Genomic DNA, 22,956 nt, shown 5'->3' on the forward strand with positions numbered 1-22,956 from the left:
AGATCAAAAAGAGAAGAGGTTTGGTTGATAGGACAGAGAAAGAGGAAGGAGCAATACAATACCATTCTATTATTCTACAAGGAATAATATATAGATATGTTGGATAGCGGGTTCATTGGTCTTGTCCTTAAAGTTGTTTGGGTAGTGGGTCCAGCTGTCTTCCACAATTCCTAACAGGTTGGAATCTCCTAACAGTGATTCAAAGTATCCTAATAGGGACTCATATGTACTGAATGTATTCATGGAATCCTAGTAGGGTCCATCCTCTAACAAGGAATATTTATATTAGTACATCATCTTGTGGGTACCATCCCCACTGGGGTTTTCCCTCTAATCAAGGGTTTCCCTAGTTAACATATATAGTGTTATTGTGTATGAGTATCTTGATGTGGTTTCAATTTATATTACTCATATGGTTAAGTTTGTTTAAGGTTGATAATTGTGATATTAGTTGGATAACTGATTCACCACCCCTCCCCCCCTCTTAGTTATATCAGTGGATTACTCACATGTTTAAGTTTATCTAAGGTTGATAATTGTGATATTAGTTGGATAACTGATTCAACCCCCCACCCCCCCACCCCAGTTATATTAATGGACTATATATTCTAACAATTGGTATTAGAGCACTAGGTCCTTGAAGGATAATCTTAACAACTTTGGAAGATTGATGGCATATCTTTTCAGAAAGAATGGTCCTAGATTTGATGGTGCCAACTATGACAGTTGGAAGGAGAAGATGAAGACTTATATGTTGTGCATGGATCTTAACAAAGGGAAAGAAGAAAATTGTTGAAGAAGAAAATCTTGAAGGATGTAGTGAAGAAGATAGAGATCTATTCATGTGTAACATGAGAGCAAGAGAAGCTCTACCAATAGCTCTTCTAGAGAATGAATATAGTCAGGTAAAGTCACTTGTAACATCTTATGAAATTTGGAAAGCATTAGAATCTAATTTTTAAGGTGATGATCATGCAAAGAGAATGAGATTAGAAAATTGGATATGTGCATTTCAAGATGCTAAAATGATGGAAGATGAATCTATAAGAAGTTATGTCGACAAAATATCATAAATTGTTGCAAGAATTTGATCTCATGGTGGAACCAATGAAGATGATGAATTCATATGGAAGATCTTGAAAAGTTTGACACCACCATTCAAGCCAGTAGCTCCGATGATTTAGCTAGTAATGCCTTGCACTGAGAATTTCACAAAGGAAACATTGCTTGGAAGATTAGAATTAGTAGAAATAGATCTAAGATAGCCTAGAAAACTAGCAAGAGTTTAAATATCTTTCAATGCCCTGAACATTCAACTTAATTTGACAAGGAGTACAAGCACTCTTGGAGATTTTGCTGGTAGCAACAAATCTAATGAAGACAATAAGATTGAGGAAGGAATAGCCCTTCTTGTGAGAAGAGAAAAATATGGTAAGATTAAATGTTGGACTTGTAATGAATTTGGTCATTATGCATCTAAATGTCCTAAAAGAGAGAAAAAGTACAAGGGAAATTTCAAGCCTAGAAGCAATAGAGATAGAAATTGTTTGTATGCAAATGAAGATGAAGAATCTGATGAAAAAGGTCAAAGTGGTGGTGAATTAGGATTTTTGGCTATTAAGGATCTTGATAAAGAAATTAGAGAAGAAAGAGATATAGTTTCCCAAGTGGAAAAGAAATCTCATTGGATAATTGACAATGGTTGTTCACATCACATGACTAGTGATATGAATAAGTTTTTTAAGTTCAAGAATCATGATGGAGGTATTGTTAGAGTTGGTAATAATGCAGCCTCCCATTTAATAGGAATTGGATCCATTACTCTTGATGGTAAAACTAACACTGATGATGTTTATTTTGTTGATTAATTGAAGCATAACTTGTTGAGTGTTAGACAATTGGTGGACAAGGGTTATCTATTGCAGTTCACTAAGAAGACCTGCATTATCAAAGACAGAGATGGTAAGATGATTGGAAATGGCATTAGATCTAGAGGTAATGTATTTTAGTTGAATCCTATTGAAATGACATGTCTGGTAGCTAAAGTGGATAATAGTTGGTTGTGGCATAAAAGATTCTATCACATAAACTTTGATAACATTGTGAAGGTTAGTAGCACTTTTGTAGTCAGAGACTTGCCTAAGATTACACAGCCTACTAATGTCGTGTGTAAGGAATGTATTTTGGCTAAGAAAAAGAAAGTATCATTTCGTAGCAAGAAGTTCACTACCACAGAGAAGCTGGAGATCCTTCACATAGATCTGAGTGGTCCTTCTAGAACAAGAGGATTCTATGGTGAAGGTATTTTATGTTTTTTTTTTTATGATTTCACTAGAACGATGTGGGTAGCATTTGTTAAAGAGAAATTTGAAGCTTTTGAGAAGTTTAAGATATTTAAGAATAGAGTTGAGAATGAATTTGGAGTTAAGATAAAGTGTTTGAGATCTAATAGAGGAGGAGAATTCACCTCTAGAGAGTTTAACATATTTTGTGAAGAGAATGGAATCAAAAGACAACAATATGAACCTAGAACACCTGAGCAAAATGAGATTACTAAAAGGAGGAATAAATTAGTAGCAGAAGTAGCAAGAGCAATGTTATTTAAGAAAGGTGTTTCTAAGATATTTTGGAGAGAAGCAATCAATATGACAATATATACTTTGAACAAAGTACAGATCATAAAAGGTATGAGCAAGACATCTTATGAACTATGGTTTGGTCATTCACCATCAATTAAGTATTTTAGAATATTTGGGAGAGAATGTTACATTGATAGAGATGATGACATTGGTAGGTTTGATACAATAAGTGATGAAGCTATGTTTATTGGTTATTCATTGAAAAGAAAAGCTTACAGGTGTTTCAACTATAGAACTAAGATAATAGTTAAATGCACAAATGTAAGGATTGATGAAAATTTTTGGAACTAAAGAAAAGATGGTGGATTATAATTCATATGAAGAAGAAGATGATTATGGAATTATTAGATGGAATGCTGAAGTTTTCTTTAAGACTAACAATGATTTGTAGAATAATGTGCTAACTATTAAGCAAAGAGGAGAACAAAGATCTAAAATGAAATAAGAGATAAGAGTTGAGATATCAAATCCTACCCCTAATGGGAATCTAACAAGGAATCACCCTCCTGAGAAGATAATTGGAAGCAAAGACAAAGGTGTGATGACAAGGAACAGAGTAAATGAGGAGATATGTCTGATATCTCAAGTTGAACCTAAGAGCGTAGATGAAGAAGTTAAAGATGATCATTGGATTTAACCAATGAAGGAAGAATTGTATTAGATAGTGAAAAATGATACATGGGAGTTAGTTCCTAGACTTGAAGACAAGAATGTGATAGGAACCAAATGGGTATTCATAAACAAGATGAACAAGCAAGGTGAAGTTGTGGGGATATTCATAGCAAGAAGGCATAGACTACGAAGAGACATATGCACCTGTAGCCAGAATGGAAGAAATAAGGATGTTCCTAGCTTATTCAGCAAATAAGAAGTTCAAGGTTTATCAAATGGATGTTAAATCAACCTTTTTGAATAGAGAACTCAAAGAAGAGGTATATATTGAAAAGCCTGAAGGTTTTCCTTTATTAGAACATAAAGAAATGGTATGCAAATTTAAGAAAGCTTTATATGGTTTGGAACAAGCACCCAAAACCTGGTATACAAAGTTGGATAGTTATTTGGCAAAGCTTGGATTTGCTAAAGGTATGACACACAGTAACTTGTATTTGGAAGAATTTGAAAATGGTTTGTTTATAACATCATTTTTTGAGGTAATGATGAAGCAAGTGATAATTTTGTTGAAGAAATGGAGAATGAATTTGAAATGAGCATGATAGGAGAAATGAATTTTTTCCTAGGATTGTAGATTGTACAGAATAGTGATGGTATTTTCATTTCACAAGCTAAGTATTTGAAAGATCTATTGAAAATATTTGGCTTGGAAAGTTGTAATCGGTTGGTACACATATGATAACTGGTCACAAGTTATCAGCAAACATGAAAAACCTGTAGTAGAGTAGAAGAAGTATAGATCTATGATTGGAGGTTTGCAATATCTCACACACACCAAACCAGATATAACAAATGCAGTTGGGATTGTAGCTAGATTTCAAGCTGATCCTAAGGAATATCATTTTGTAGTAGTGAAGAGAATATTCAAAAATTTGAAAGGGACATTTGATTATGGAATTTGGTATGACAGATCGAGTGATTTCACTCTATGCGCATATACTGATGCGAATTAGGCAGGCAATATGGATGACAGAAAGAGCACCCGTGGTGGAGTATTCTTTATTGGAGGATGATTAGTTTCTTGGTTGAGCAAGAAGAAAGATTATATTTTGTAGAGTACTATTGAGGTAGAGTATGTTGCAACAACAAATAATTGTAATCAAGTTATGTGGATGAAGCAAATGTTGAAGGCTATCATAATTGAGTTTGAAGAACTCGTTATCATTTACTATGATAACACAAGTACTATGAGTATGTCTAAGAATCCTGTACTATATTCTAAGACTAAGCATATATCTATTAAGTATCATGTGATGAGAGAGAAAGCAATAGAAAAGAAGATCAGATTAGAGTATGTGAGTACTAAGGATTAGAGTGTAGATATCTTTATGAAGCCTTTTCCTAAAGATACTTTTGAGAACTTAAGAGGTATGCTTGGGATTATGCCCCTACCTACTTCTGAGTAGATGATGCAAAGAGTGCATCAGTCCAGTGGTACAAAGCACTATTGTTAGCCTGGATTGAATGTTGATGCTTCCTGTACGGGGAAGTATTTGTGATGATCTAAGTCACTGAGGACTCTTGGTATTTGGTATTGAATAGTGTCTTTGGACACTCAATATGCTTGATGAACTAGTGCAACATATTAGCAATTGGCATTTAACAATTGGTATTTAGTAACATTGAGATTGAGGTCTTTAACATTGATGTCAATTGTGGGAGAATATGCATGAAAAACACATCTCCTAATTATGGGGGAGAGATATCTCCTTAGAGAGATTTAGAAAGATTCATGAAAGGAAGCAAGAATGTGCACCTAATGTATTATGAATTATTTAGTGTGAAGTAAACAATTGATGTCTAAGAAGGAGTATGCACCTATGTGCATCTGTTGTGTTTGAGATTATTTTTAGCGTGTAGACAATTGATGTTGGTCAGCAACAACAATAGAACATTGTTTAGTGTTCTTGGAACTCTATGTTGCCATCAATGCCAAAGGGGGAGATTGTTAGCATGAATGCTAATGATACTACTTTGGGGAGTATCTTGAGCATTAGAGAGTATTGACATGTTGCATTCATAACTATGTTTGTCATTGATGTCAACATAGAATGGTTTCTATAAATATTGGTTGAGTAGCAGATAGAGATCTTGATGGTGCAGACAATGGTTTGATTGTCTAGTGATGTGAAGTTGTAGACATGTTTGGCATAGTGTCTTGATGACATGGTCAAGTGCGTAGAGTTGAGTTGAAGACATACATAAGATATACCTAATTTATAGAGACTAGTTCAGAGATAGAGTATTGGGAAAGCAATTCCTGATTTTTTTGGCTATCTTACATTGGACATATAATGAAGAGATGTGTAGTCAGGAAGTGATAGAGGATAGTCAGGTGATGATGTTAGTGATTGCATAGCCCTAGTGTCACACATGTGAAGTTTTGTATAGATTGTGAGCTAACAATACTATTGTAATTGCAATTAATTAATTATCTTATTATAATTAATTGGGAAAGCCTCAAGGCCAACTTCAGGAACTATTATGAAGATATAGTATAAAGGAAAGATGTTTTCCTTGATTGTAATGTAAATTCAAGTATTGTGATCATTGTTGAAGTGTGAAGTGTGAAAATGAGTACTGAATGCTTGTAAGCAATCCAAGGGATTATTGGACATGAGATTTTTGATATGATTACAAGATTAGAAGGAGCAGAGGTCCAGTTGACAGGACAGAGAAAGAGGAAGGAATAATATAGTACCATTCTATTATTCTAAAAGGAATAATACAAAGCTCATTTGCATAGTGGGTTCATTGGTCTTGTCCTTGAAGTTGTTTATGCAGTGTGTCCAGTTATCTTCCACAACTCCTGACAGGTTTGGAATCTCCTAATAGGGATTCAAAGTCTCCTAATAGGGAATCATATGTACTAAATGCATTCATAGACTCCTAACAAGGTCCATCCTCTAACAAGAAATATTTATATAAGTACATCATCTTGTGGGTACCATCCTCACCGGGGTTTTCCCTTTGATTAAGGGTTTCCCTAATTAACACATCTTGTTGTGGTTTCAATTTATATTACTCATGAGGTTAAGTTTGTTTAAGGTTGATAATTGATTCACCCTCGCCCCCACCCCCCGCCCCCTGATATTCTAACATAGGTGGTATCAGAGTTTGAGGTTAATTTTTGAGGAGATTGGATCGTGTAGAATCCTAAGTTGGATTTGGTTATAGGGTGGAAAATCTACCAATTTGACCTATAACTTGTAGAAGGTTATGAACTTGCAGGAACCTATTTTTCAAGATGGTTTGAGGTAGAGGACATATTGAGACAAATTGCAACCATATTAGATATTATGGAGACAACTCCGAGGAGAGGAGCACATCTTGATGATGTAAGTGGTGATGAAGAAATGACACCAAAACCTAATCCAAAATCTAAGGAAGATCAGGATGAGGAAAGATTGTTGAGAGTATTGTCTAAGGTGCATTCAAAGCTTTTTGTGGAAGTTGTTCCTTATGATGGAAAATTGGACACCAATGTTATGTTGGATTAGATCTCTGATATGGAAAAGTTCTTTGAGTTTGTAGGCACTCTTGATAATAGGAAGGTAAAAATTGCACTCACTAGGTTGAAAGGTCTTGCCTCAATGTGGTTGGAGCATTTGTAAACTGATAGACAAAGAAAAGGAAAATAAAAGATCAAAACTTGGTTGAAAATGGTGAACAACATGAAGAAGAAGTTCCTTCCTACTGATTACCAAGTTAGCATGTTGAGAACGATGCAAAATTTGAGACAAAAGTACATGCCTGTGAAAGAGTTCACTGAGGAATTCTATAGATTGGACATCAGAACTGGACATGTGGATGATGAGGTTGAGAAATTTGTAAGGTATCTAAATGGATTGAGATATGAAATTCAAGATGAATAAAATTTGTGAAATACAAAAGTGTGGAAGAAGCATATCAATATGCCTTGAAAGTTGAGGAAATATTGAAAAAGAAGCATGAACAAATACAGAGAGGTAGAGGTGGTAGATTCTAGAGAGGAAGAGGTAGATCTTATGGACATAGAGTCAAATCTGATAATTCTATGCAAGATAAGGAAAAATCTGAATGGAAAACTAACGAGAAGGGAAAGACTGAGTGGAAAGGTGGTAATTTTTACCGAGGAAGAGGTAATTCCTATCCTAGAAGTGGTTTGCATGGTAATTGTTTTAGATGTGGTAAAGAAGGGCATAGATCGTTTGAGCGTAGATACTCTAGTGAAAATAAAAGTGGCAGTAGAAATGTTGTGATACAAGGTGAATCTATGTACCCTTAAAGTGATCCTAAGGTTGGAGAAAATTTGATGGTGAGAAGAACTTTGTGTAGTGAGAAAATCAAGGATGAAGAACCTATTCATAGGTGAAGTATTTTCAAGACCAAATGTAAGATAGTTGGGAAATGTTGCGAAGTGGTCATTGACAGTGGAAGTCCAAAAAAATTGGCATTAGAGGAGTTGGTTACAAATTTTTTTGTTGTACAGGATAAAGTACCCTAAACCCTATCATGTTTCATGGATCATGGATGAGCATAAGATATTGGTAATTGAACAATGTGTTGTGAGGTTAAAGATTGGATATTGCTCTGACAAACTGCTATGTGATATTATGCCTATGGATTGTTGTCATATTATGTTTGGTAGACCTTGGAAATATGATAACCATTTTGTGTATGATGAAAGATTGAATCAATATACTATTTGGACAAATGGAGATATGGATACATTGATGCCTTTGATTGAGTCTCCTTGTGAGATCAATTGTACCACTATAAGAATTTGCATGGTCAATGGAAAGAAATTTGAGAAGGAAATAAAAAGGTACCAATTTTGTTTTGCTATAATTCCTAGAGGGTTGAATAGTTATAGTCACAATCAAGTGATAAAATATAGTTATGACCAAGCAATAGATAGAGGCTGAGTAGTAGAAAATAGTAGAGGCTGAGTGACAACAGAAACTAGTAGCATTAGCTGAGTGCCAACTTAAATTGGAATCTTGTTGAATGAGTATAAAGAGATTATCACTGAAGATATACTTGATGGTTTACTGCTAGTAAGGACTATAAGTCATTATATGGATTTGATTCTTGGAGCTAGTTTTTCAAATATAGATTGACACCTACTAAGAATGAAGAACTTAACAGACAAGTGCAAGAGTTGTTGCAGAAAGGTTTGATTAGAGAAAGCTTGAGTCCATGTGTTGTACCTGTTGTATTAGAACCTAAGAAGAATGGAGCATGGAAAATGGAGAATGCGTATTGATTCCAAAGCTATTAACTATATCACAATGAAATATAGGTTTCTAATGTCGAGGATGGATGACATAATGGATTGTTTTAGTAGAGCAAAGTATTTTACTAAGATTGATTTCAAGAGTGGTTATCATCATATCAAAATCAGAGAAGGTGATGAATGAAAGACAAATTTCAAGACAAAATATGGTTTGTATGAATGATTGGTTATGACTTTTAGTTTGACTAATGCACCTAGTACTTTCATGAGGTTGATGAATGAAGTTCTCAAGCAATTCTTGGGTAAGTTTGTGATTGTTTACTTGGACAATATTCAAATATTCAGTAGGACTAAGGAAGAGCATCTAGAGCATATTAGGCAAGTATTGTAGAGATTGAAAGAGGATAAGTTGCTGATTAATTTGAAGAAATGTTCCTTTATGCAAGACGAGACTGTGTATTTAGGTTTTGTAATTTCAGCTAATGGTTTGAGAATGGAACCTGAGAAGGTTAGAGAAATTTTGGAATGACCTACATCTAAGAATCTAGGTGAGACAAGATCGTTTCATGGTTTGGCTAGTTTCTAGAGAAAGTTTATGAATAATTTTAGTTCTGTTTGTAATGCTATGACTAAGACAATGAGAAGAGATAAAAATGATTTTAAGTGGACACATGGAGCTAATTAGAGTTTTGAGACTTTGAAATAAAAGGTTGTTGAGTTACCTATATTGGCTTTATTTGATTTCAATAAGGTCTTTCAAGTTGAATGTGATGCAAGTGGTAGCAGAATAGGAGTTCTGCTGAGTCAAGAAGATAAACATGTTGCTTTCTTTAAAGTGAGAAGTTAAATGATGCTAAAAGGAAGTATTATGGGTATGATCAAGAGTTTTATACTATTGTTCAAGCCTTGAAGAAGTGGAGACATTATTTGATTCCCAAGGATTTTGTATTCTATACTAATCATAAAGCTTTACAATATTGGGGAAGTCAACATAAGTTAAATCAGAGACATATGAAGTAGGTTGAATATTTTCAAATTTTTACATTTGTGATAAAGCATAAAAGTGGAGTTACTAACTAAGTTGTGCATGCATTGAGAAGAAGACATTCTTTGTTGACCAAGACAAAGGTTGAAGTTCTTGGTTTTGATGAGATGAAGGAGTTGTATGATACTAACCCTATTTTTTCTAAGGTGTGGAGAGAGTGCATAACACGAAATATAGCATATCAAATGAGTATTTCATTCAAGAAGATATGTTGTTCAAAGAAATTTAGTTGTGTATACCAAGAAGTTCTATAAGAGTTAATTTGATTAAGAAAAACATTTTGGTGGATTGGTTGGACATTTTTGAATTGATAAGACACTGAGTTTGCTTAAGGATAAGTACTATTGGCCACAAATGTATAAGGATGTTCACAAGTTTGTGAGGAGTTGTGGAATTTTTCAAGTTGTAAAAGGAGTAAGTCATAGTACATGATTGTATACACCTATTTTTGTTCATGAGAAACCTTGGAGTGACATTAGTATGGATTTATTCTTGGATTACCTAAGACAACTAGGGGGTATGATTCTATGTTTGTTGTTGTGGATAGATTTTCTAAGATGACACATTTCACACCATGTAATAAGACATCAGATGTTTTGCATATTGCTGAGATTTTCATCAAATAGATTGTTAGATTGCACATATTACCAAGAAGTATTATTTATGATAGAGACAATAAATTTATAGGTTAATTTCCGAGGACTTTGTGGAAGAATATGGAAACAAAGGTTGTGAATAGAAGCTTGGGTAATTTGTTGAGATGTTTAATTGGAGATAAGCCAAGTAATTGGGATATGGTATTGGAACAAGCTAAGTTTGGATTTAATAATTCTATGAATAGGAGTATAGTAAAAATAGTTTTTGAGATTGTTACTGGAATGCAGCCCAGAGGAGTATCAGATATGAGGGATGTTGTGATGTGGAGCCTAATTAGACTCAAAGGTTTATTTAGCATGGTTTCCCCTTAGATTATTTCTCTAGGGATTTGGGGGCACTTCCCTCAAGACAAGGTCAAGGGGTAGCACCCTAGGTGCGCTCTCTATCACATTACAAGGTGGGGTTAAGGGGCAACACCCCCATGGGGGTTTTTAGGGGCAGCGCCCCCGAAGTCAAAAATGACTCACTATTGTAAAAGGCATCAACTATTATTTTTCTATTGGATGACTTATTCTAGCCCTAATTTTGTAAATAGCAAAAACTTGTATAAAATGGCTTAAGGTTAGGGATTTCATAACGTATGATGAGATTATAGCTTCTTGTGGTGGTATTGAGCTGTAAGGGATTGTAGATTGTAATCACTAGATAATAATAATTTTGGACTTATTGTTGGTTGACACGACCTATGGATTGGGTGAACCACTTTAAATCCTTGTGTCTTGTGTTCTCTTTTGTGCAATTTATTATTTTTGATATTGGTTATATTTGCATGTAATTATTATTTATGTACGTGGTTAATCCTAACAAGGGATGTTGTTGGTGAAGAGAAGAGAAGTGTTAAAGGGGAAGTGCTTGTTGACTTCATGAAGTCTTTACATGAGGAAGTGAAGCTGAAGTTGGAACAAAGTAATCAAAAGTATAAGAAGAATGTTGATAAGTCTAGGAGACATCATGTTTTTGAAGTTGGTGATGAGGTGATGGTTTATTTGAAGAAAGGTAGATTTCCTGTTGGAACATACAATAAGCTGAAAATGAAGAAGTTTGGTCCTTGTAAAGTTTTGAGGAAGTTTGATAGTGGTAATGCTTATGAAGTTGAGTTACTTGATGACATGGATATATCTCCTATATTCAATGTTGCTGATTTGCATAAGTATCATGAGTCAGATGATGAAATTGTTATACCACATGATTATCCTAAGAAGCAGATTGAAGAGGTTGAACATATATTGGATTAAAGAGTTGGAAAAAGCACAAGAGGAAAAAATTGCTATGAATATTTGGTGAAGTGGAAGAACAGACCAATTGAAGATGCTACGTGGATTTCTCAATCTAAGTTGGATTCAACTTAGATTATGACATCTCAGTGATTCAGGAGAATCATTTCTTTCAACCCTGATTGTCCAATGTAGGAGTGTTTTAGGTTGCCTTGTTATCCTAATCATCTTTGTTCATTTTTCTTGTTAATGTCGAGTTTTAGTGGTTTCTGAGTTGTAGTCATTACTGAGTTTCTATATGTGTTGAGTTGTCCAATGTTAGTCAAGCATTTTTGTATGAGTCAAACTGTCCAGTATTGGCTAAGCATTCCTTTGTGTGCTAAGTGAACTTGATATTTGTTGGTGTTTGGTTCCTTCTTTGACCAAGTTTTTCTATGATTGGTTCTTAGTTTGAGCCAACTTGTGTATTTATTTTGGATCATGAATTTAATGCAAGGATCTTGTCTTGGGATGTGTGCAAACCATTTTATGGTCAAACTTCTACTATGTAATAATCTAGAATCTTCTGTAAGTCATTTTGGCAAGTATAAATAGGGGTGTTCAAGTTAGGTTAGAGATAAGGAGAGGAGGTCACAGAGAGATCACTTAGAGAATCAAGATGAGAGAGCGAAGTAGAAGAGTTGGAAGTTCGAATGACGGACCTGTAAAAGTTCTAAGTCTCAAATTTCATAAAATCTTGTTGGTCATAACCTAGAAGGCCTTACAGTTGGACATGTATGCTGATAATTGGATGAATCAATAAAGTGTTTATTATTCTCTCTCTCCTTAGTGGTGTTCTTTGTGTTATTTTCTTTTGTTGTGTTCACTTAACAAGGTGTTTGGATAGCTAGGTGTGCCTCTAGCCCTAGCTATTCAAAACCTCCTTGCATCAAAAATTGCCAACAAAACCTTAGTTTATGGAGGCTTGCACTATTATATATTATAGAACAAGAGTTGTCATTTTTGAAAAGGGTTATAGTAGCCAATCAAGTCAAGACCTTATAAGTTATGGTCTTCGAAAGTTGGTCTACCCAAAAATCTAAATAATATAATTTATAATTATTTTGAGTCAATTCTATGTAATAATAGTAAATTAATTTTAGGCTTGGTCAGCCTTAAAGGTTAGTGCTAAAATTCTAGAACCTTCCTAGGTAGTGAAAAGTTGCTTATAGAAGGAAGACTCGTAGGGTTGTCTAGAGTAGGGGGATGGTTAATAGCTTTGCCTTGTAGAATATTTTAAGGAAGGCACCCATGAGGCTTTGCATATTGTATTTATAAAATCTAGAATTCTATACTTTTGGAGATAATAAGAAAGCTATGTTATGTTCTTGCAAATTTGTTGTTGATTATCTATTTATATTATGTGCTTGTGGTATTAAGAGGAGCACCCTTCATCAAGTGGTATCAGAGAAAGATTTCCTAAATGTGTAGACAGATTACCGACTATGAGGCAGTTTGCACTAGGAATGTGGTTTGAGGTGAGTATGTAGACAAATTGACAATTGTGAGGTAGTTTGCACCAGGATAGTGGTTTAGAGTTTTAGTGATAAGCCCAAAAATGACTCTACAAAGGGAAAGCAACAAAAGAGTCAGATTTGTGCCACGCAAGGTTAGAGCCCTCTAGAGACAAATACAAGCATTGGAAGAAAAAATTCATAGAGGGATGTATCTTGTAGTAAAGAGATGACAATGAGGATGAAAGATAAGAAGAAAGAAATTTTGAGCAGGAAGGAGAAGGTTGTAATGCCTACCCCTAGTTTACTTTTCATGTTGTATTGTCGAATTCTTTTAGGCTAGTTTTATGGTTATGTTTTATGATTTAGTGGTACTTGGTTACCTAATTTGATTGGATGTTATTTCATACTTAGTTATATATTCAATGAGCTACTTGATACCTGATAATTTCATGTATTCATGATTACTCTTTCGATGATGATACATGTATGTTCATATAGTGACTTCAATTATTTCATGATGATAGTTAGATGGATGGTTTATGTGTAGTTTCTATGGTTACTTACCCCATACTTGTATGTTTTACTTTATATTTGATGTTTTTGATGTGGTTGAGGAGGGAGTCGTAGTCACCTGCTAGTCAGGATCTACATGATGCACCACTTCCCACCATTACTTGTTTAGTTTAGATTTATATATGCATATGCTTGACTTTTATGTAGATTACAGGTACCAAGCATTGACTTCCTTGAATTGCCAGGATGAGTGTGCCCTATTGCAGTATCTCAATGGTAAAAGAGGGGAGATAATTCTTGAGTCCAAATCATAACCCTAAGCCAATTTTCCTAAAATGTAGGACAAGTATTTGAGTTATTTGCCCTTTCAAATTCGTCAAGTGACGCGAATTCATGATTTTGACCCCTGAGTTTGATTTAGTACTTTGTCTTTCAGATGGGTTTTCTTATTTAGTTCATGGGTTAGTGGTGATTTTCAATTATAATTAAATCAAATAAAAATATTATTAAATGATTTAATTTAACAAAAAATTATAAAGAAAAATTGAATTTTAATTATATTTATTTAATTGAGAAATTAATAAAATAAAATAATTAAATTTAAAAGATTTAATTTAATTAAAATTCTAATTTTGGTGTGATTGTATTTAATTAATTTAATAATAATAAACTCTAAATATTATTATTAGTTGAATTAATAAATATATTAAAGATGTCATGTGTGTGTGTGTGTGTGTGTGTGTGTGTGTGTGTGTGTGTGTGTGTGTGTGTGTGTGTGTGTGTGTGTGTGTGTGTGAGAGAGAGAGAGAGAGAGAGAGAGAGAAAATTTAATAAAGTCTATTTTAATTAAAATACAAAAAGGTTGCATGTGAAACTAAAATAAAATAAAATAATATAGAAAAAAAAGGGTTAGTGTGATTGAAAAACTAAAACCCTAAAGGGAGAAGGCTCTTTATTAAGAAATTAGAGCTCATTTCTCCACACACAAGTCTAGAGGAGCAAATTTTGAGAAAAGGGTTTTTCGAGGAAACGAGAAATTCTTGCAATCTCCGAGCATTCGTCTAATTAGCATCAGATCGAGGTAGTATTGTTGCTTGAATTTATCACAATAATTTTTCCTTTGAATTTCTCTCTATCTTCTTCATGCTTGTCTAAGAATCTTGTTTTAGAAATGTTTTTGTTTGAAACCCTTGTTTGTGAAATTATTGTTCTTTGTTTCAAAAATGTCTGTGAACGAAATTAAATTGGAAACCCTTGTTTGAAAAATTCAATGATTCATAATTGGATTGATTAAAATTGGGATCGAGGTTTAGAAAATAAAACCATATTTTTTTTTAAATTTTTCAATTGTTTAATCTGGGTTGCTATATTAGATCTATATTGGAAAATGATAAAAAAGTACACACACACACATATATTTTATGAAATTGTTTATACAGGGGGGTGCTTTTGATTGGTTTACATACATACATACATACATACATACATACATACATACATACATATATATATATATATGTATGTATGTATGTATGTATAATTATCACAGTAATTGGTAATTGGTATATATAATTACCACATTCATTACCAATTACTTTGGTAATTATACACGCACGCACATACACACAGACACACACACACACACACATATATTTTATGAAATTGTTTATACAGGTGGTTGCTTTTGTAATATATATATATATATATATATATATATATATATATATATATATATATATATATATATATATATATATATATATATATATATATATCACAGTAATTACCTATATATATATTTTATGAAATTGTTTATATAGGGGGGTGCTTTTGTATTGGTTTGTTACGCACACATACACATAATGGGAGGCGGGCCACCACCCCCACCTCCCCCTCCTTTATTCTCCATGTCAGCTGCCCTTTTGGGGACTATGCACAATAGTACCTCATTGTTGCATCAGCAGGGTTGTCGCGACAACAATATAGCTTATGAGCTTTAAAATATAAAGGTAAGGTAGGTTGTTTTTTAACTTATTTATATATATATATATATATATATATATATATATATAATATTAATTTTAATAAGAATGATTATTATTAATAATTATTATAATTTCATTAATAGATTAGTAGTTATTCTATCAATAATTTGATATAAATTATTTTTTTAATAAATAGATAACTATTATCATTAACAATTTAATGATTGTTGATTGAATTTATAATAATACTTAATTGAAGTTTTTAATTAAATTATTATTAAAATATATTTGTAAAGTAAATTGTAAATTGTAAATTGGGAAAATTGATTATTTTTAATAAAACTCGAATTTTTCTTACATGGGTCAGTTTTAAATGAAAATGATTTCTAAATACTAGGGGAATTTTATTACTTTTGATAATTCGACTTAGTAATTATAACACTTTAGAAATGAAAAATTGAAACCTTGTTTAGAAATTGAACCTTTATGATTTTAAAACCAAATGAATTATGAAAACTACATTTGTTATATACTTGATGTGATGTATGGTTTACTTGTGTTGGTTTTAGGTTTGTCTTACTACGTTGACTAGTCAGGATGTTTACCAGAGGCATGGGGGATTTTGTTCTATGAAAATGTTATGGTTATTATTTTGGTCACGATCTTTTATACCTGACCATGGTGATGAGTTTTGATCAAATATTTGTTGTAAGTGCTTTCCAGTTTCTTGTATAGAATTGAGGTGAATTGTGTAATTTTCCTGGTGTAACCTTTTAGTTTCAACCAGTTACCTTTTGATGCTTTCGAGTTGCTTGTATAGGACTGAGGTTATTTTTGTGATTTATCTATAGGTGCTTCCTAGTTGCTTGCAAATAATTTAGGTGAATATTGTGATTTATTTTTAGGTGCTTTCTAGTTCCTCATATATGACTGCGGTGAAAATTGTGATTTTATAATTTGTTACCTTCATGAACTTAGGGTAGGTTATCTATATGTATGTTGGGAAGTGGCTTGCAATGGAGGTTGGAGCCCTAAAGAGGTTGCTTGGGTAACCCATTTTAAGTTGGTTTAATAAGTGATAACATTTTATTAAATGGGTTTAAAATGAATTAATAAGACTTAATGTTTTTTCCTCGCTCATGCCTCAAGTGCTAGTACAGGCTAGGATGGGAGTAGAGAGGATGCTTGGTTGCGATCTTTCTTTGTTAGAATGCCTTGTCTATACGAAAGGATATTAATGTTGTATAGAGACACTATGGGGGCAAAGTCTAGAGAGGTTGCTAGGGTAACCTTAGAGTTAGCTCATGCGATGACACTTGCCCACTTACATAGCAGATTTCCTACGTGTCTTTTTTGCCTTTGGGTTTAGATGTTACTTGTGTCTTGGTACCCTTGAAATAGATTGCTATTAGGATTTCCTTGACCTAGATGTCGGTTGTGACTTTTGGATTGATATCCATTCGAGACTTGAGATTATCTCCTCAGCACAATGGGAGTGGACCATTTAGGTTCCATGAGGTTGGGTGGTAGCGTTTCTTATACCATTGAGATCCAATAGCTGGATGTCATTGCTTGATGTACTTGTGCAGTTGTTCCTTTCTTTCTCATCTTGTGTTTTTGTTGGATGGTTATATTTTGTTATATTGTATTTGATTTTCAGAGATCTTTTGAGATGATGCATTTATTCATGATGTGTATTCTTTTAGCTTTTCATATCCTATGACTTGTATAGTGTATGATTATGCATTCTGGTTGTGCCAAGTGGCATCTTATATAATTGTATATTATTTAATTGGATTAATACTTGTGGTTATTCTATGATGTGTATTTTATTATGTATCAAATTTATTCTTAATAAAACTTATGTATGTGATTCAATGTCATAAAACCCTTAAGAGATGTAATTTGTTTATGGATGGTTAGTATGTATGTGAGTTATTGCGTCTACTATGTTATCTCTTGTTGTTATTATCTTTCAAATTTTTTTTTTGGCAAACTTAGTGAAACTTTAGGTTAATTTCTTTTAGGTTCCCTGGTGGGGCATTACATATGGTATCAGAACCTGAGTTTCTATATTGGGAGCTCTAGGTATATTGGGAAACCACTAGATGACATCTAGTTAAATTGAAACGAAACTTAAAAAGCTATATGCATGTATTACAAATTGAACACTTGAAAACTTCAAACTTGAATACTTGAAATCTAGAAAAAAGGCAAAAATTGAATAAACATTAAGTTGGATTTAAAACATATTTTCTTATGATTGTTCTTTAAGGTGGTATGCCTCTGATTGACATTGTGAGCATTTTGTTGTTCTTGCTTGGGTGTTGTAGGAGGATGGTGTCTAAAACTAGATCAGTTGTTAGGGGTTGTAGTGTAGGCCAAGGTAGAGGTCATGGGAGAGGTGGACATGTTAGTCCTCCTCTGATTCATAGAGAGAGTTCTATTAAGGAGGAAAATAGGGAGGAGATCAATAAAGAAGAGCATGTTGACTTAGAGGAGACTAATTTGAGATGGATGATGAGGACAATCTTAGAGTGCCTACCTCCTCCCAGGGGTGTTGATCAGGAGAAATCACATCATGTTGGGAATGAGGAGATCCATCAGTCCTCAAGGAGACCTCCATGGTGATAGATAGAGGTCATTTAATGCTGCTTAGACAAGGGACCTATAGAGGTCCAAGATCAAACCTTTCAAAGGGGTTGGTACAAGATATGTGGTAGAGTAGTGGTTAATTGCATTAGATAGATGTTTTGTTATGCAAGAATTTGACTCTAATGTCAAAGTGAGGTATTCCATCACCCACCTATGGCTCCTTGGGGCTACATGGTGGAACATTAAGGAAAATAAATTGGGTGTGAACATGAACACTATTACATGGGAGTTATTCCTTGAGAACTTTTGTGAATGCTTCTTACCAAAGGAATGGAACCAATAGATGGAAGATGTATTCCATAATCTAAGGTAGTATACTATGACCATTGTAGAGTATGAGCAAAAATTCTATGAGCTCATGCATTATGCAGGGACTAGTGACAGTTCACCATTGATGATGGTTCAACACTTCATTCAGGGTCTGAACAACTATCTCATTGGGGGTGTAAAGGTTTTCCAACCTAAAACCGTAAGGATGTTGTACATTAGGCTATCCTTGTACAGCAAAATGTCACCTTGGAACATGGTAGTTTTGTGGGAGCACTTGCAGCATCACGGTCCAAAGGTAACTAGGGAGCGAGTAGTAGTAGGAAGCTTCATTCTTTTGGAGGCAATCGGTAGCAGCAACAAGGAGGATCTTATTCTCCAACATGGAGTGGTGGCAGTGGTTTACACTCTAGGTATTCTTAGTACTCTCAGTGCAATAGGCACAATCAATATGACCAGCCAACACAAAGTACTCATTCTTTTGCTAGGGGGGGTAGTTTTCAACAGTACAACACACCTAGAATGTAGAGTAATTTTGATGGAGAGTGTTTTTCTCGTGGAAAACAAAAGAATAAGTTATCCCGTTGTCCTCAATGGAAATCTTAGTTCTCAGGGCAGAGACTTATGGCTTCAGAACCCATGGTTGGAGATATGGATAGATCGTAAAGGGTGTTTTCAATGGAGTCTTATCTTCTTACAAGGGAAAATGGTCTAATGGGACCCACACATTGAGTGCTTGAGTTTTATCTTGTTTGTAGGCTTCTAGGAGTAATCCTAAGTCTGAGGGGGGTGGATGTAATGCCTACCCCTAGTTTTCTTTTCATGTTATATAGTTGAATTCTTTTAGGCCAGTTTTATGGTTATGTTTTATGCTGTAGTGGTACTCAGTTACTTGATTTAATTAGATGTTATTTCATACTCAATTATATATTCGATGAGCTACTTGATACTCAATTATTTCATGCATTCATGATTACTCTTTTGATGATGATACATGTATGTTGATATAGTGATTTCAATTATTTCACGATGATAGTTAGATGGATGATTTATATGCAGTTTCAATGGTTAACTTGCATATGTATGGTGTACTTGTATGTTTTACTTTATGTTTGACATCTTTGACATGGTTGAGGGAGGTAGTCATTGTCACTTGCTAGTCAGGATCTACACGATGCACCACTTCTTGCCATTGCCTATTTAGTTTAGATTTATATATGCACATACTCAATTTTTATGTAGATTATAAGTATCGGGCATTGACTTCCCTGAATTGCCAGGATGAGCGTGCCCTATCGCAATATCTCAATGGTAAAAGAGGGCCCAAGATAATTCTTAAGTCCAAATCCTAACCCTAAGCCAATTGTCCTGAAAAGTAGGACAAGTATCTAAGTTATTTACCCTTCTGAATTTGTCAAGTGATGTGAATTCGTGATTTTGACCCTTGAGTTTGATTTAGTACTTTGTCTTTCAGATGGTTTTTCTTATTAAGTTTGTGCATCTATGGTGATTTTTAGTTATAATTAAATCAAATAAAATGATTTAATTTAACAAAAAAATTATAAAGAAGAATTAAATTTTAATTATATTTAATTAATTGATAAATTAATTAAATAAAAGAATTAAATTTAAAAGATTTAATTTAATTAAAGTTCTAACTTTGACGTAATTATATTTCTTTAATCTAATAATAATTTATTTAGGAGTTTCATTTTTATAATAAACTCTATTTTATTTTTATTTTTATCGGTAAAAAATTGAAGCCATTTGATTTGTATATATATTAAAAGAGGAAAAGAAACATAGTGATACCTTCGTTCAAATGGGCACTGGTAGGAAATAATAGAGAAGAAAACCTCTAGTCTTTCCCAGGACTTTCATCCTATACACTTTTACATTTTTAAAAGGGGCATACCCTAGTTTACATGGAAGTCTTTATTCTTTAGTAAATTTGATCAAATATTAACTTTTTGAGATTTTGCCTTCTAGTTTACAACAATAGCAAAGCAACAAAGGATAGGTTGCACTTCAAGGGAAGTGATGATGAATGGGATCAAAAGACCTCAAGGGCTTCATAATGAGTGAAATGATATTAGCTATCTTCTTCATTCCTATTGTCAATAACTCCAAACTCATTTAAGCATGTTAGCAATGTTAGAAATCCAAAAGATGTTGTCTTACTAGTTTACATGTTTTGCATTTTAGTTTCATTTGTTTATTATCATTAATAATCTTATCATGTATGATCCTTTTGCTATGTTTGCTAATATATATTGTGAATATTAACATATATTCCTTTAAATTTATCAGAAAGTAATCTTCTAGCATGAGAGATTTAAATTGCTAATTGTTAATAGGATGATGTTAAAAGTTTATTTTGTTTGCATATTTTTTGAAATGTCAGGGTAATATTACTAGTTTTAAAATTGAATATTCTAGTGGGAGATCTAAAGTAATCGATCAATGTTGGCAAGGAAAAGAAAACAAAGCTGACCTGATACCATAGAAAAGATAAGCCAAGGTGAATCGCAGTACGAAGAAACGAAATAGAAAAACTTCAAGAAAAGTTAAAGAGTGAGCAAACCATACAACAACTGAAGCAATCAAAATATAGAGAGCAAGGTTAAAACTAACATGAAAGTAACAACATTGCAATGTTGCTGAAACTAAAAAAGGGATACTGCAAAAAGATGCAAGAGTCAAATTTAGGAAAGTATAACTATTAATATTCATAATATTTACAATATTTGACAAAGGCTTTACCATGACAAGGAGCCAATAAAGAAAACCAAAAATTGCATAGATTTAGTGATCGTAGAGAGCAAAGCTTGCCTACCAAAACAAAGCTAGACAAAAGATCACACGAAAAAGGAAGACGAATACAAACAAAAAAGAATCCAAAAAACCACTAAAAACCCCACCCCATGCAAGAACCCTAGTCAAATTCCTCCACTAATTTCCAGGTTACCATGATGATTTCGGCAACTCTGTCCATATCTCTAGCCCTAGAACCAAGTGGAGAGATAAATGTTATCTTCTCCTTGCTAGATTTGTACAAATTAGGAATGCTAAAGTCCAATTCATCATGATCATCAAAACCTACCCCTGGCTGGATATAGGCATCAAATGTTTGAAGATATTGGAGGAGCCAATTCTTGTTGAGGTCATTCTTGATTCCAATGAAGTAGGAAATTTATGTTGGCTTCCATCTTGGACCACTCTTGGAAGAAATGGATGTTATCCTGAATGACCAAAGTGTTCACATTTTAGTCATGTTTGTTATTAGTGACACACACTTCTTCAGAATATAAGTATCTACTAAGCATATTGTACATAACAAAGTTAACCAAGCATTTAAGTCTCTACTGAGTTCTACAATTGTTACTGAGTCCAAGAAACAATATTCAGTTTGCGCCGAGCAATTTCTACCATGATGGTGATCAGTAGTGTAAATCAAGCTTCATAAGGTTTATTGAGTTCCTCAATGCAAACCAAGTTATGCAGTGCTTACTGAGTTCTCAGTTACAGCGATGTGAATCCAGTATTGACCGAGCCACTCAGTGTTAACCAAGTGACTCAATTTATACTAAGCTCATAGTGATAACATTTATCAAGCTATGTAGTCATAATCAAGTGACTCAGTTTATATGCCGAGTTTCACAGTATTCACCGAGTCACTAGTGCACACTGAGTTTAGACTACTTGGAAGTGATAAGTATGGACTGAGCTTCTATGTCTACCAAGTGCATGATGATGTCAAGCTTTGATAGTGGATGTCGAGTATCAAAACCTCACCAATCTAGTCTTTAGAACCTGAGTTCCTACAGTTGGACCGACTTTGTGTATTTTGTGTAAACTTGTATTGTAGTTGACTTTGTTGATTTGTAAATTGGATTGATATATATGTAATGTATTGTATCACACCAATAGAATATATAGAAGAAAGATAACAAGCAGCGAAGAGTATAAGTGTGATATACAAGGCTACAACAGTATAAGGAGCATCAAAGATTTATCTATCATAGCAAGGTGATCATTGCACTCAAAGGAATCTCATTCAACAAACCAAGTTGCAGATCAGAGATTAGACACTGTTTCATCCTAATAGGTGGATCAGTTAAATCCTTTCATAAGGTAGACTTAATAGTCTTTTGTAAATATCTTTACCGAGTGCATACTTCATTGTATGTTTGTAAATCCTTTTGGAAGGTGGACCTAGCAATCCTTATTGCTCCTAACAGGGCAAATCATCAGAAGCGATCATTGTAAGCCTTAACATGCCAACTTTATATTGCATTACTAAAGCTTGTGGGTATCATCCCCACCCCAGTTTTACTTTCTATTTGGAAGGTTTCTAAGTCACCAAATTGTGTGTCAAAGTGTTATGAATGTTTTAATGCTTTCAATTATTCATGCATCTAATTAGATCGGAATACACATGAAGGATTAATTGGTTAATAAGGATTAAGTTTTATTGGTTACTGATTCACCCCTCCCCTCTTAGTAACTTAGCCTATCATATATATTTCCAACATAAAGAGGGGTGCCTAGGCACGATAACTAAAACTAGACTCTCAAGTGGATGGGACATGTAG

The sequence above is a fragment of the Cupressus sempervirens genome, chromosome 9 (assembly GCF_028749045.1).
Source record: "Cupressus sempervirens isolate cs-2001-9-10 chromosome 9, ASM2874904v1, whole genome shotgun sequence".
In the NCBI taxonomy this organism is placed as follows: Eukaryota; Viridiplantae; Streptophyta; class Pinopsida; order Cupressales; family Cupressaceae; genus Cupressus; species Cupressus sempervirens.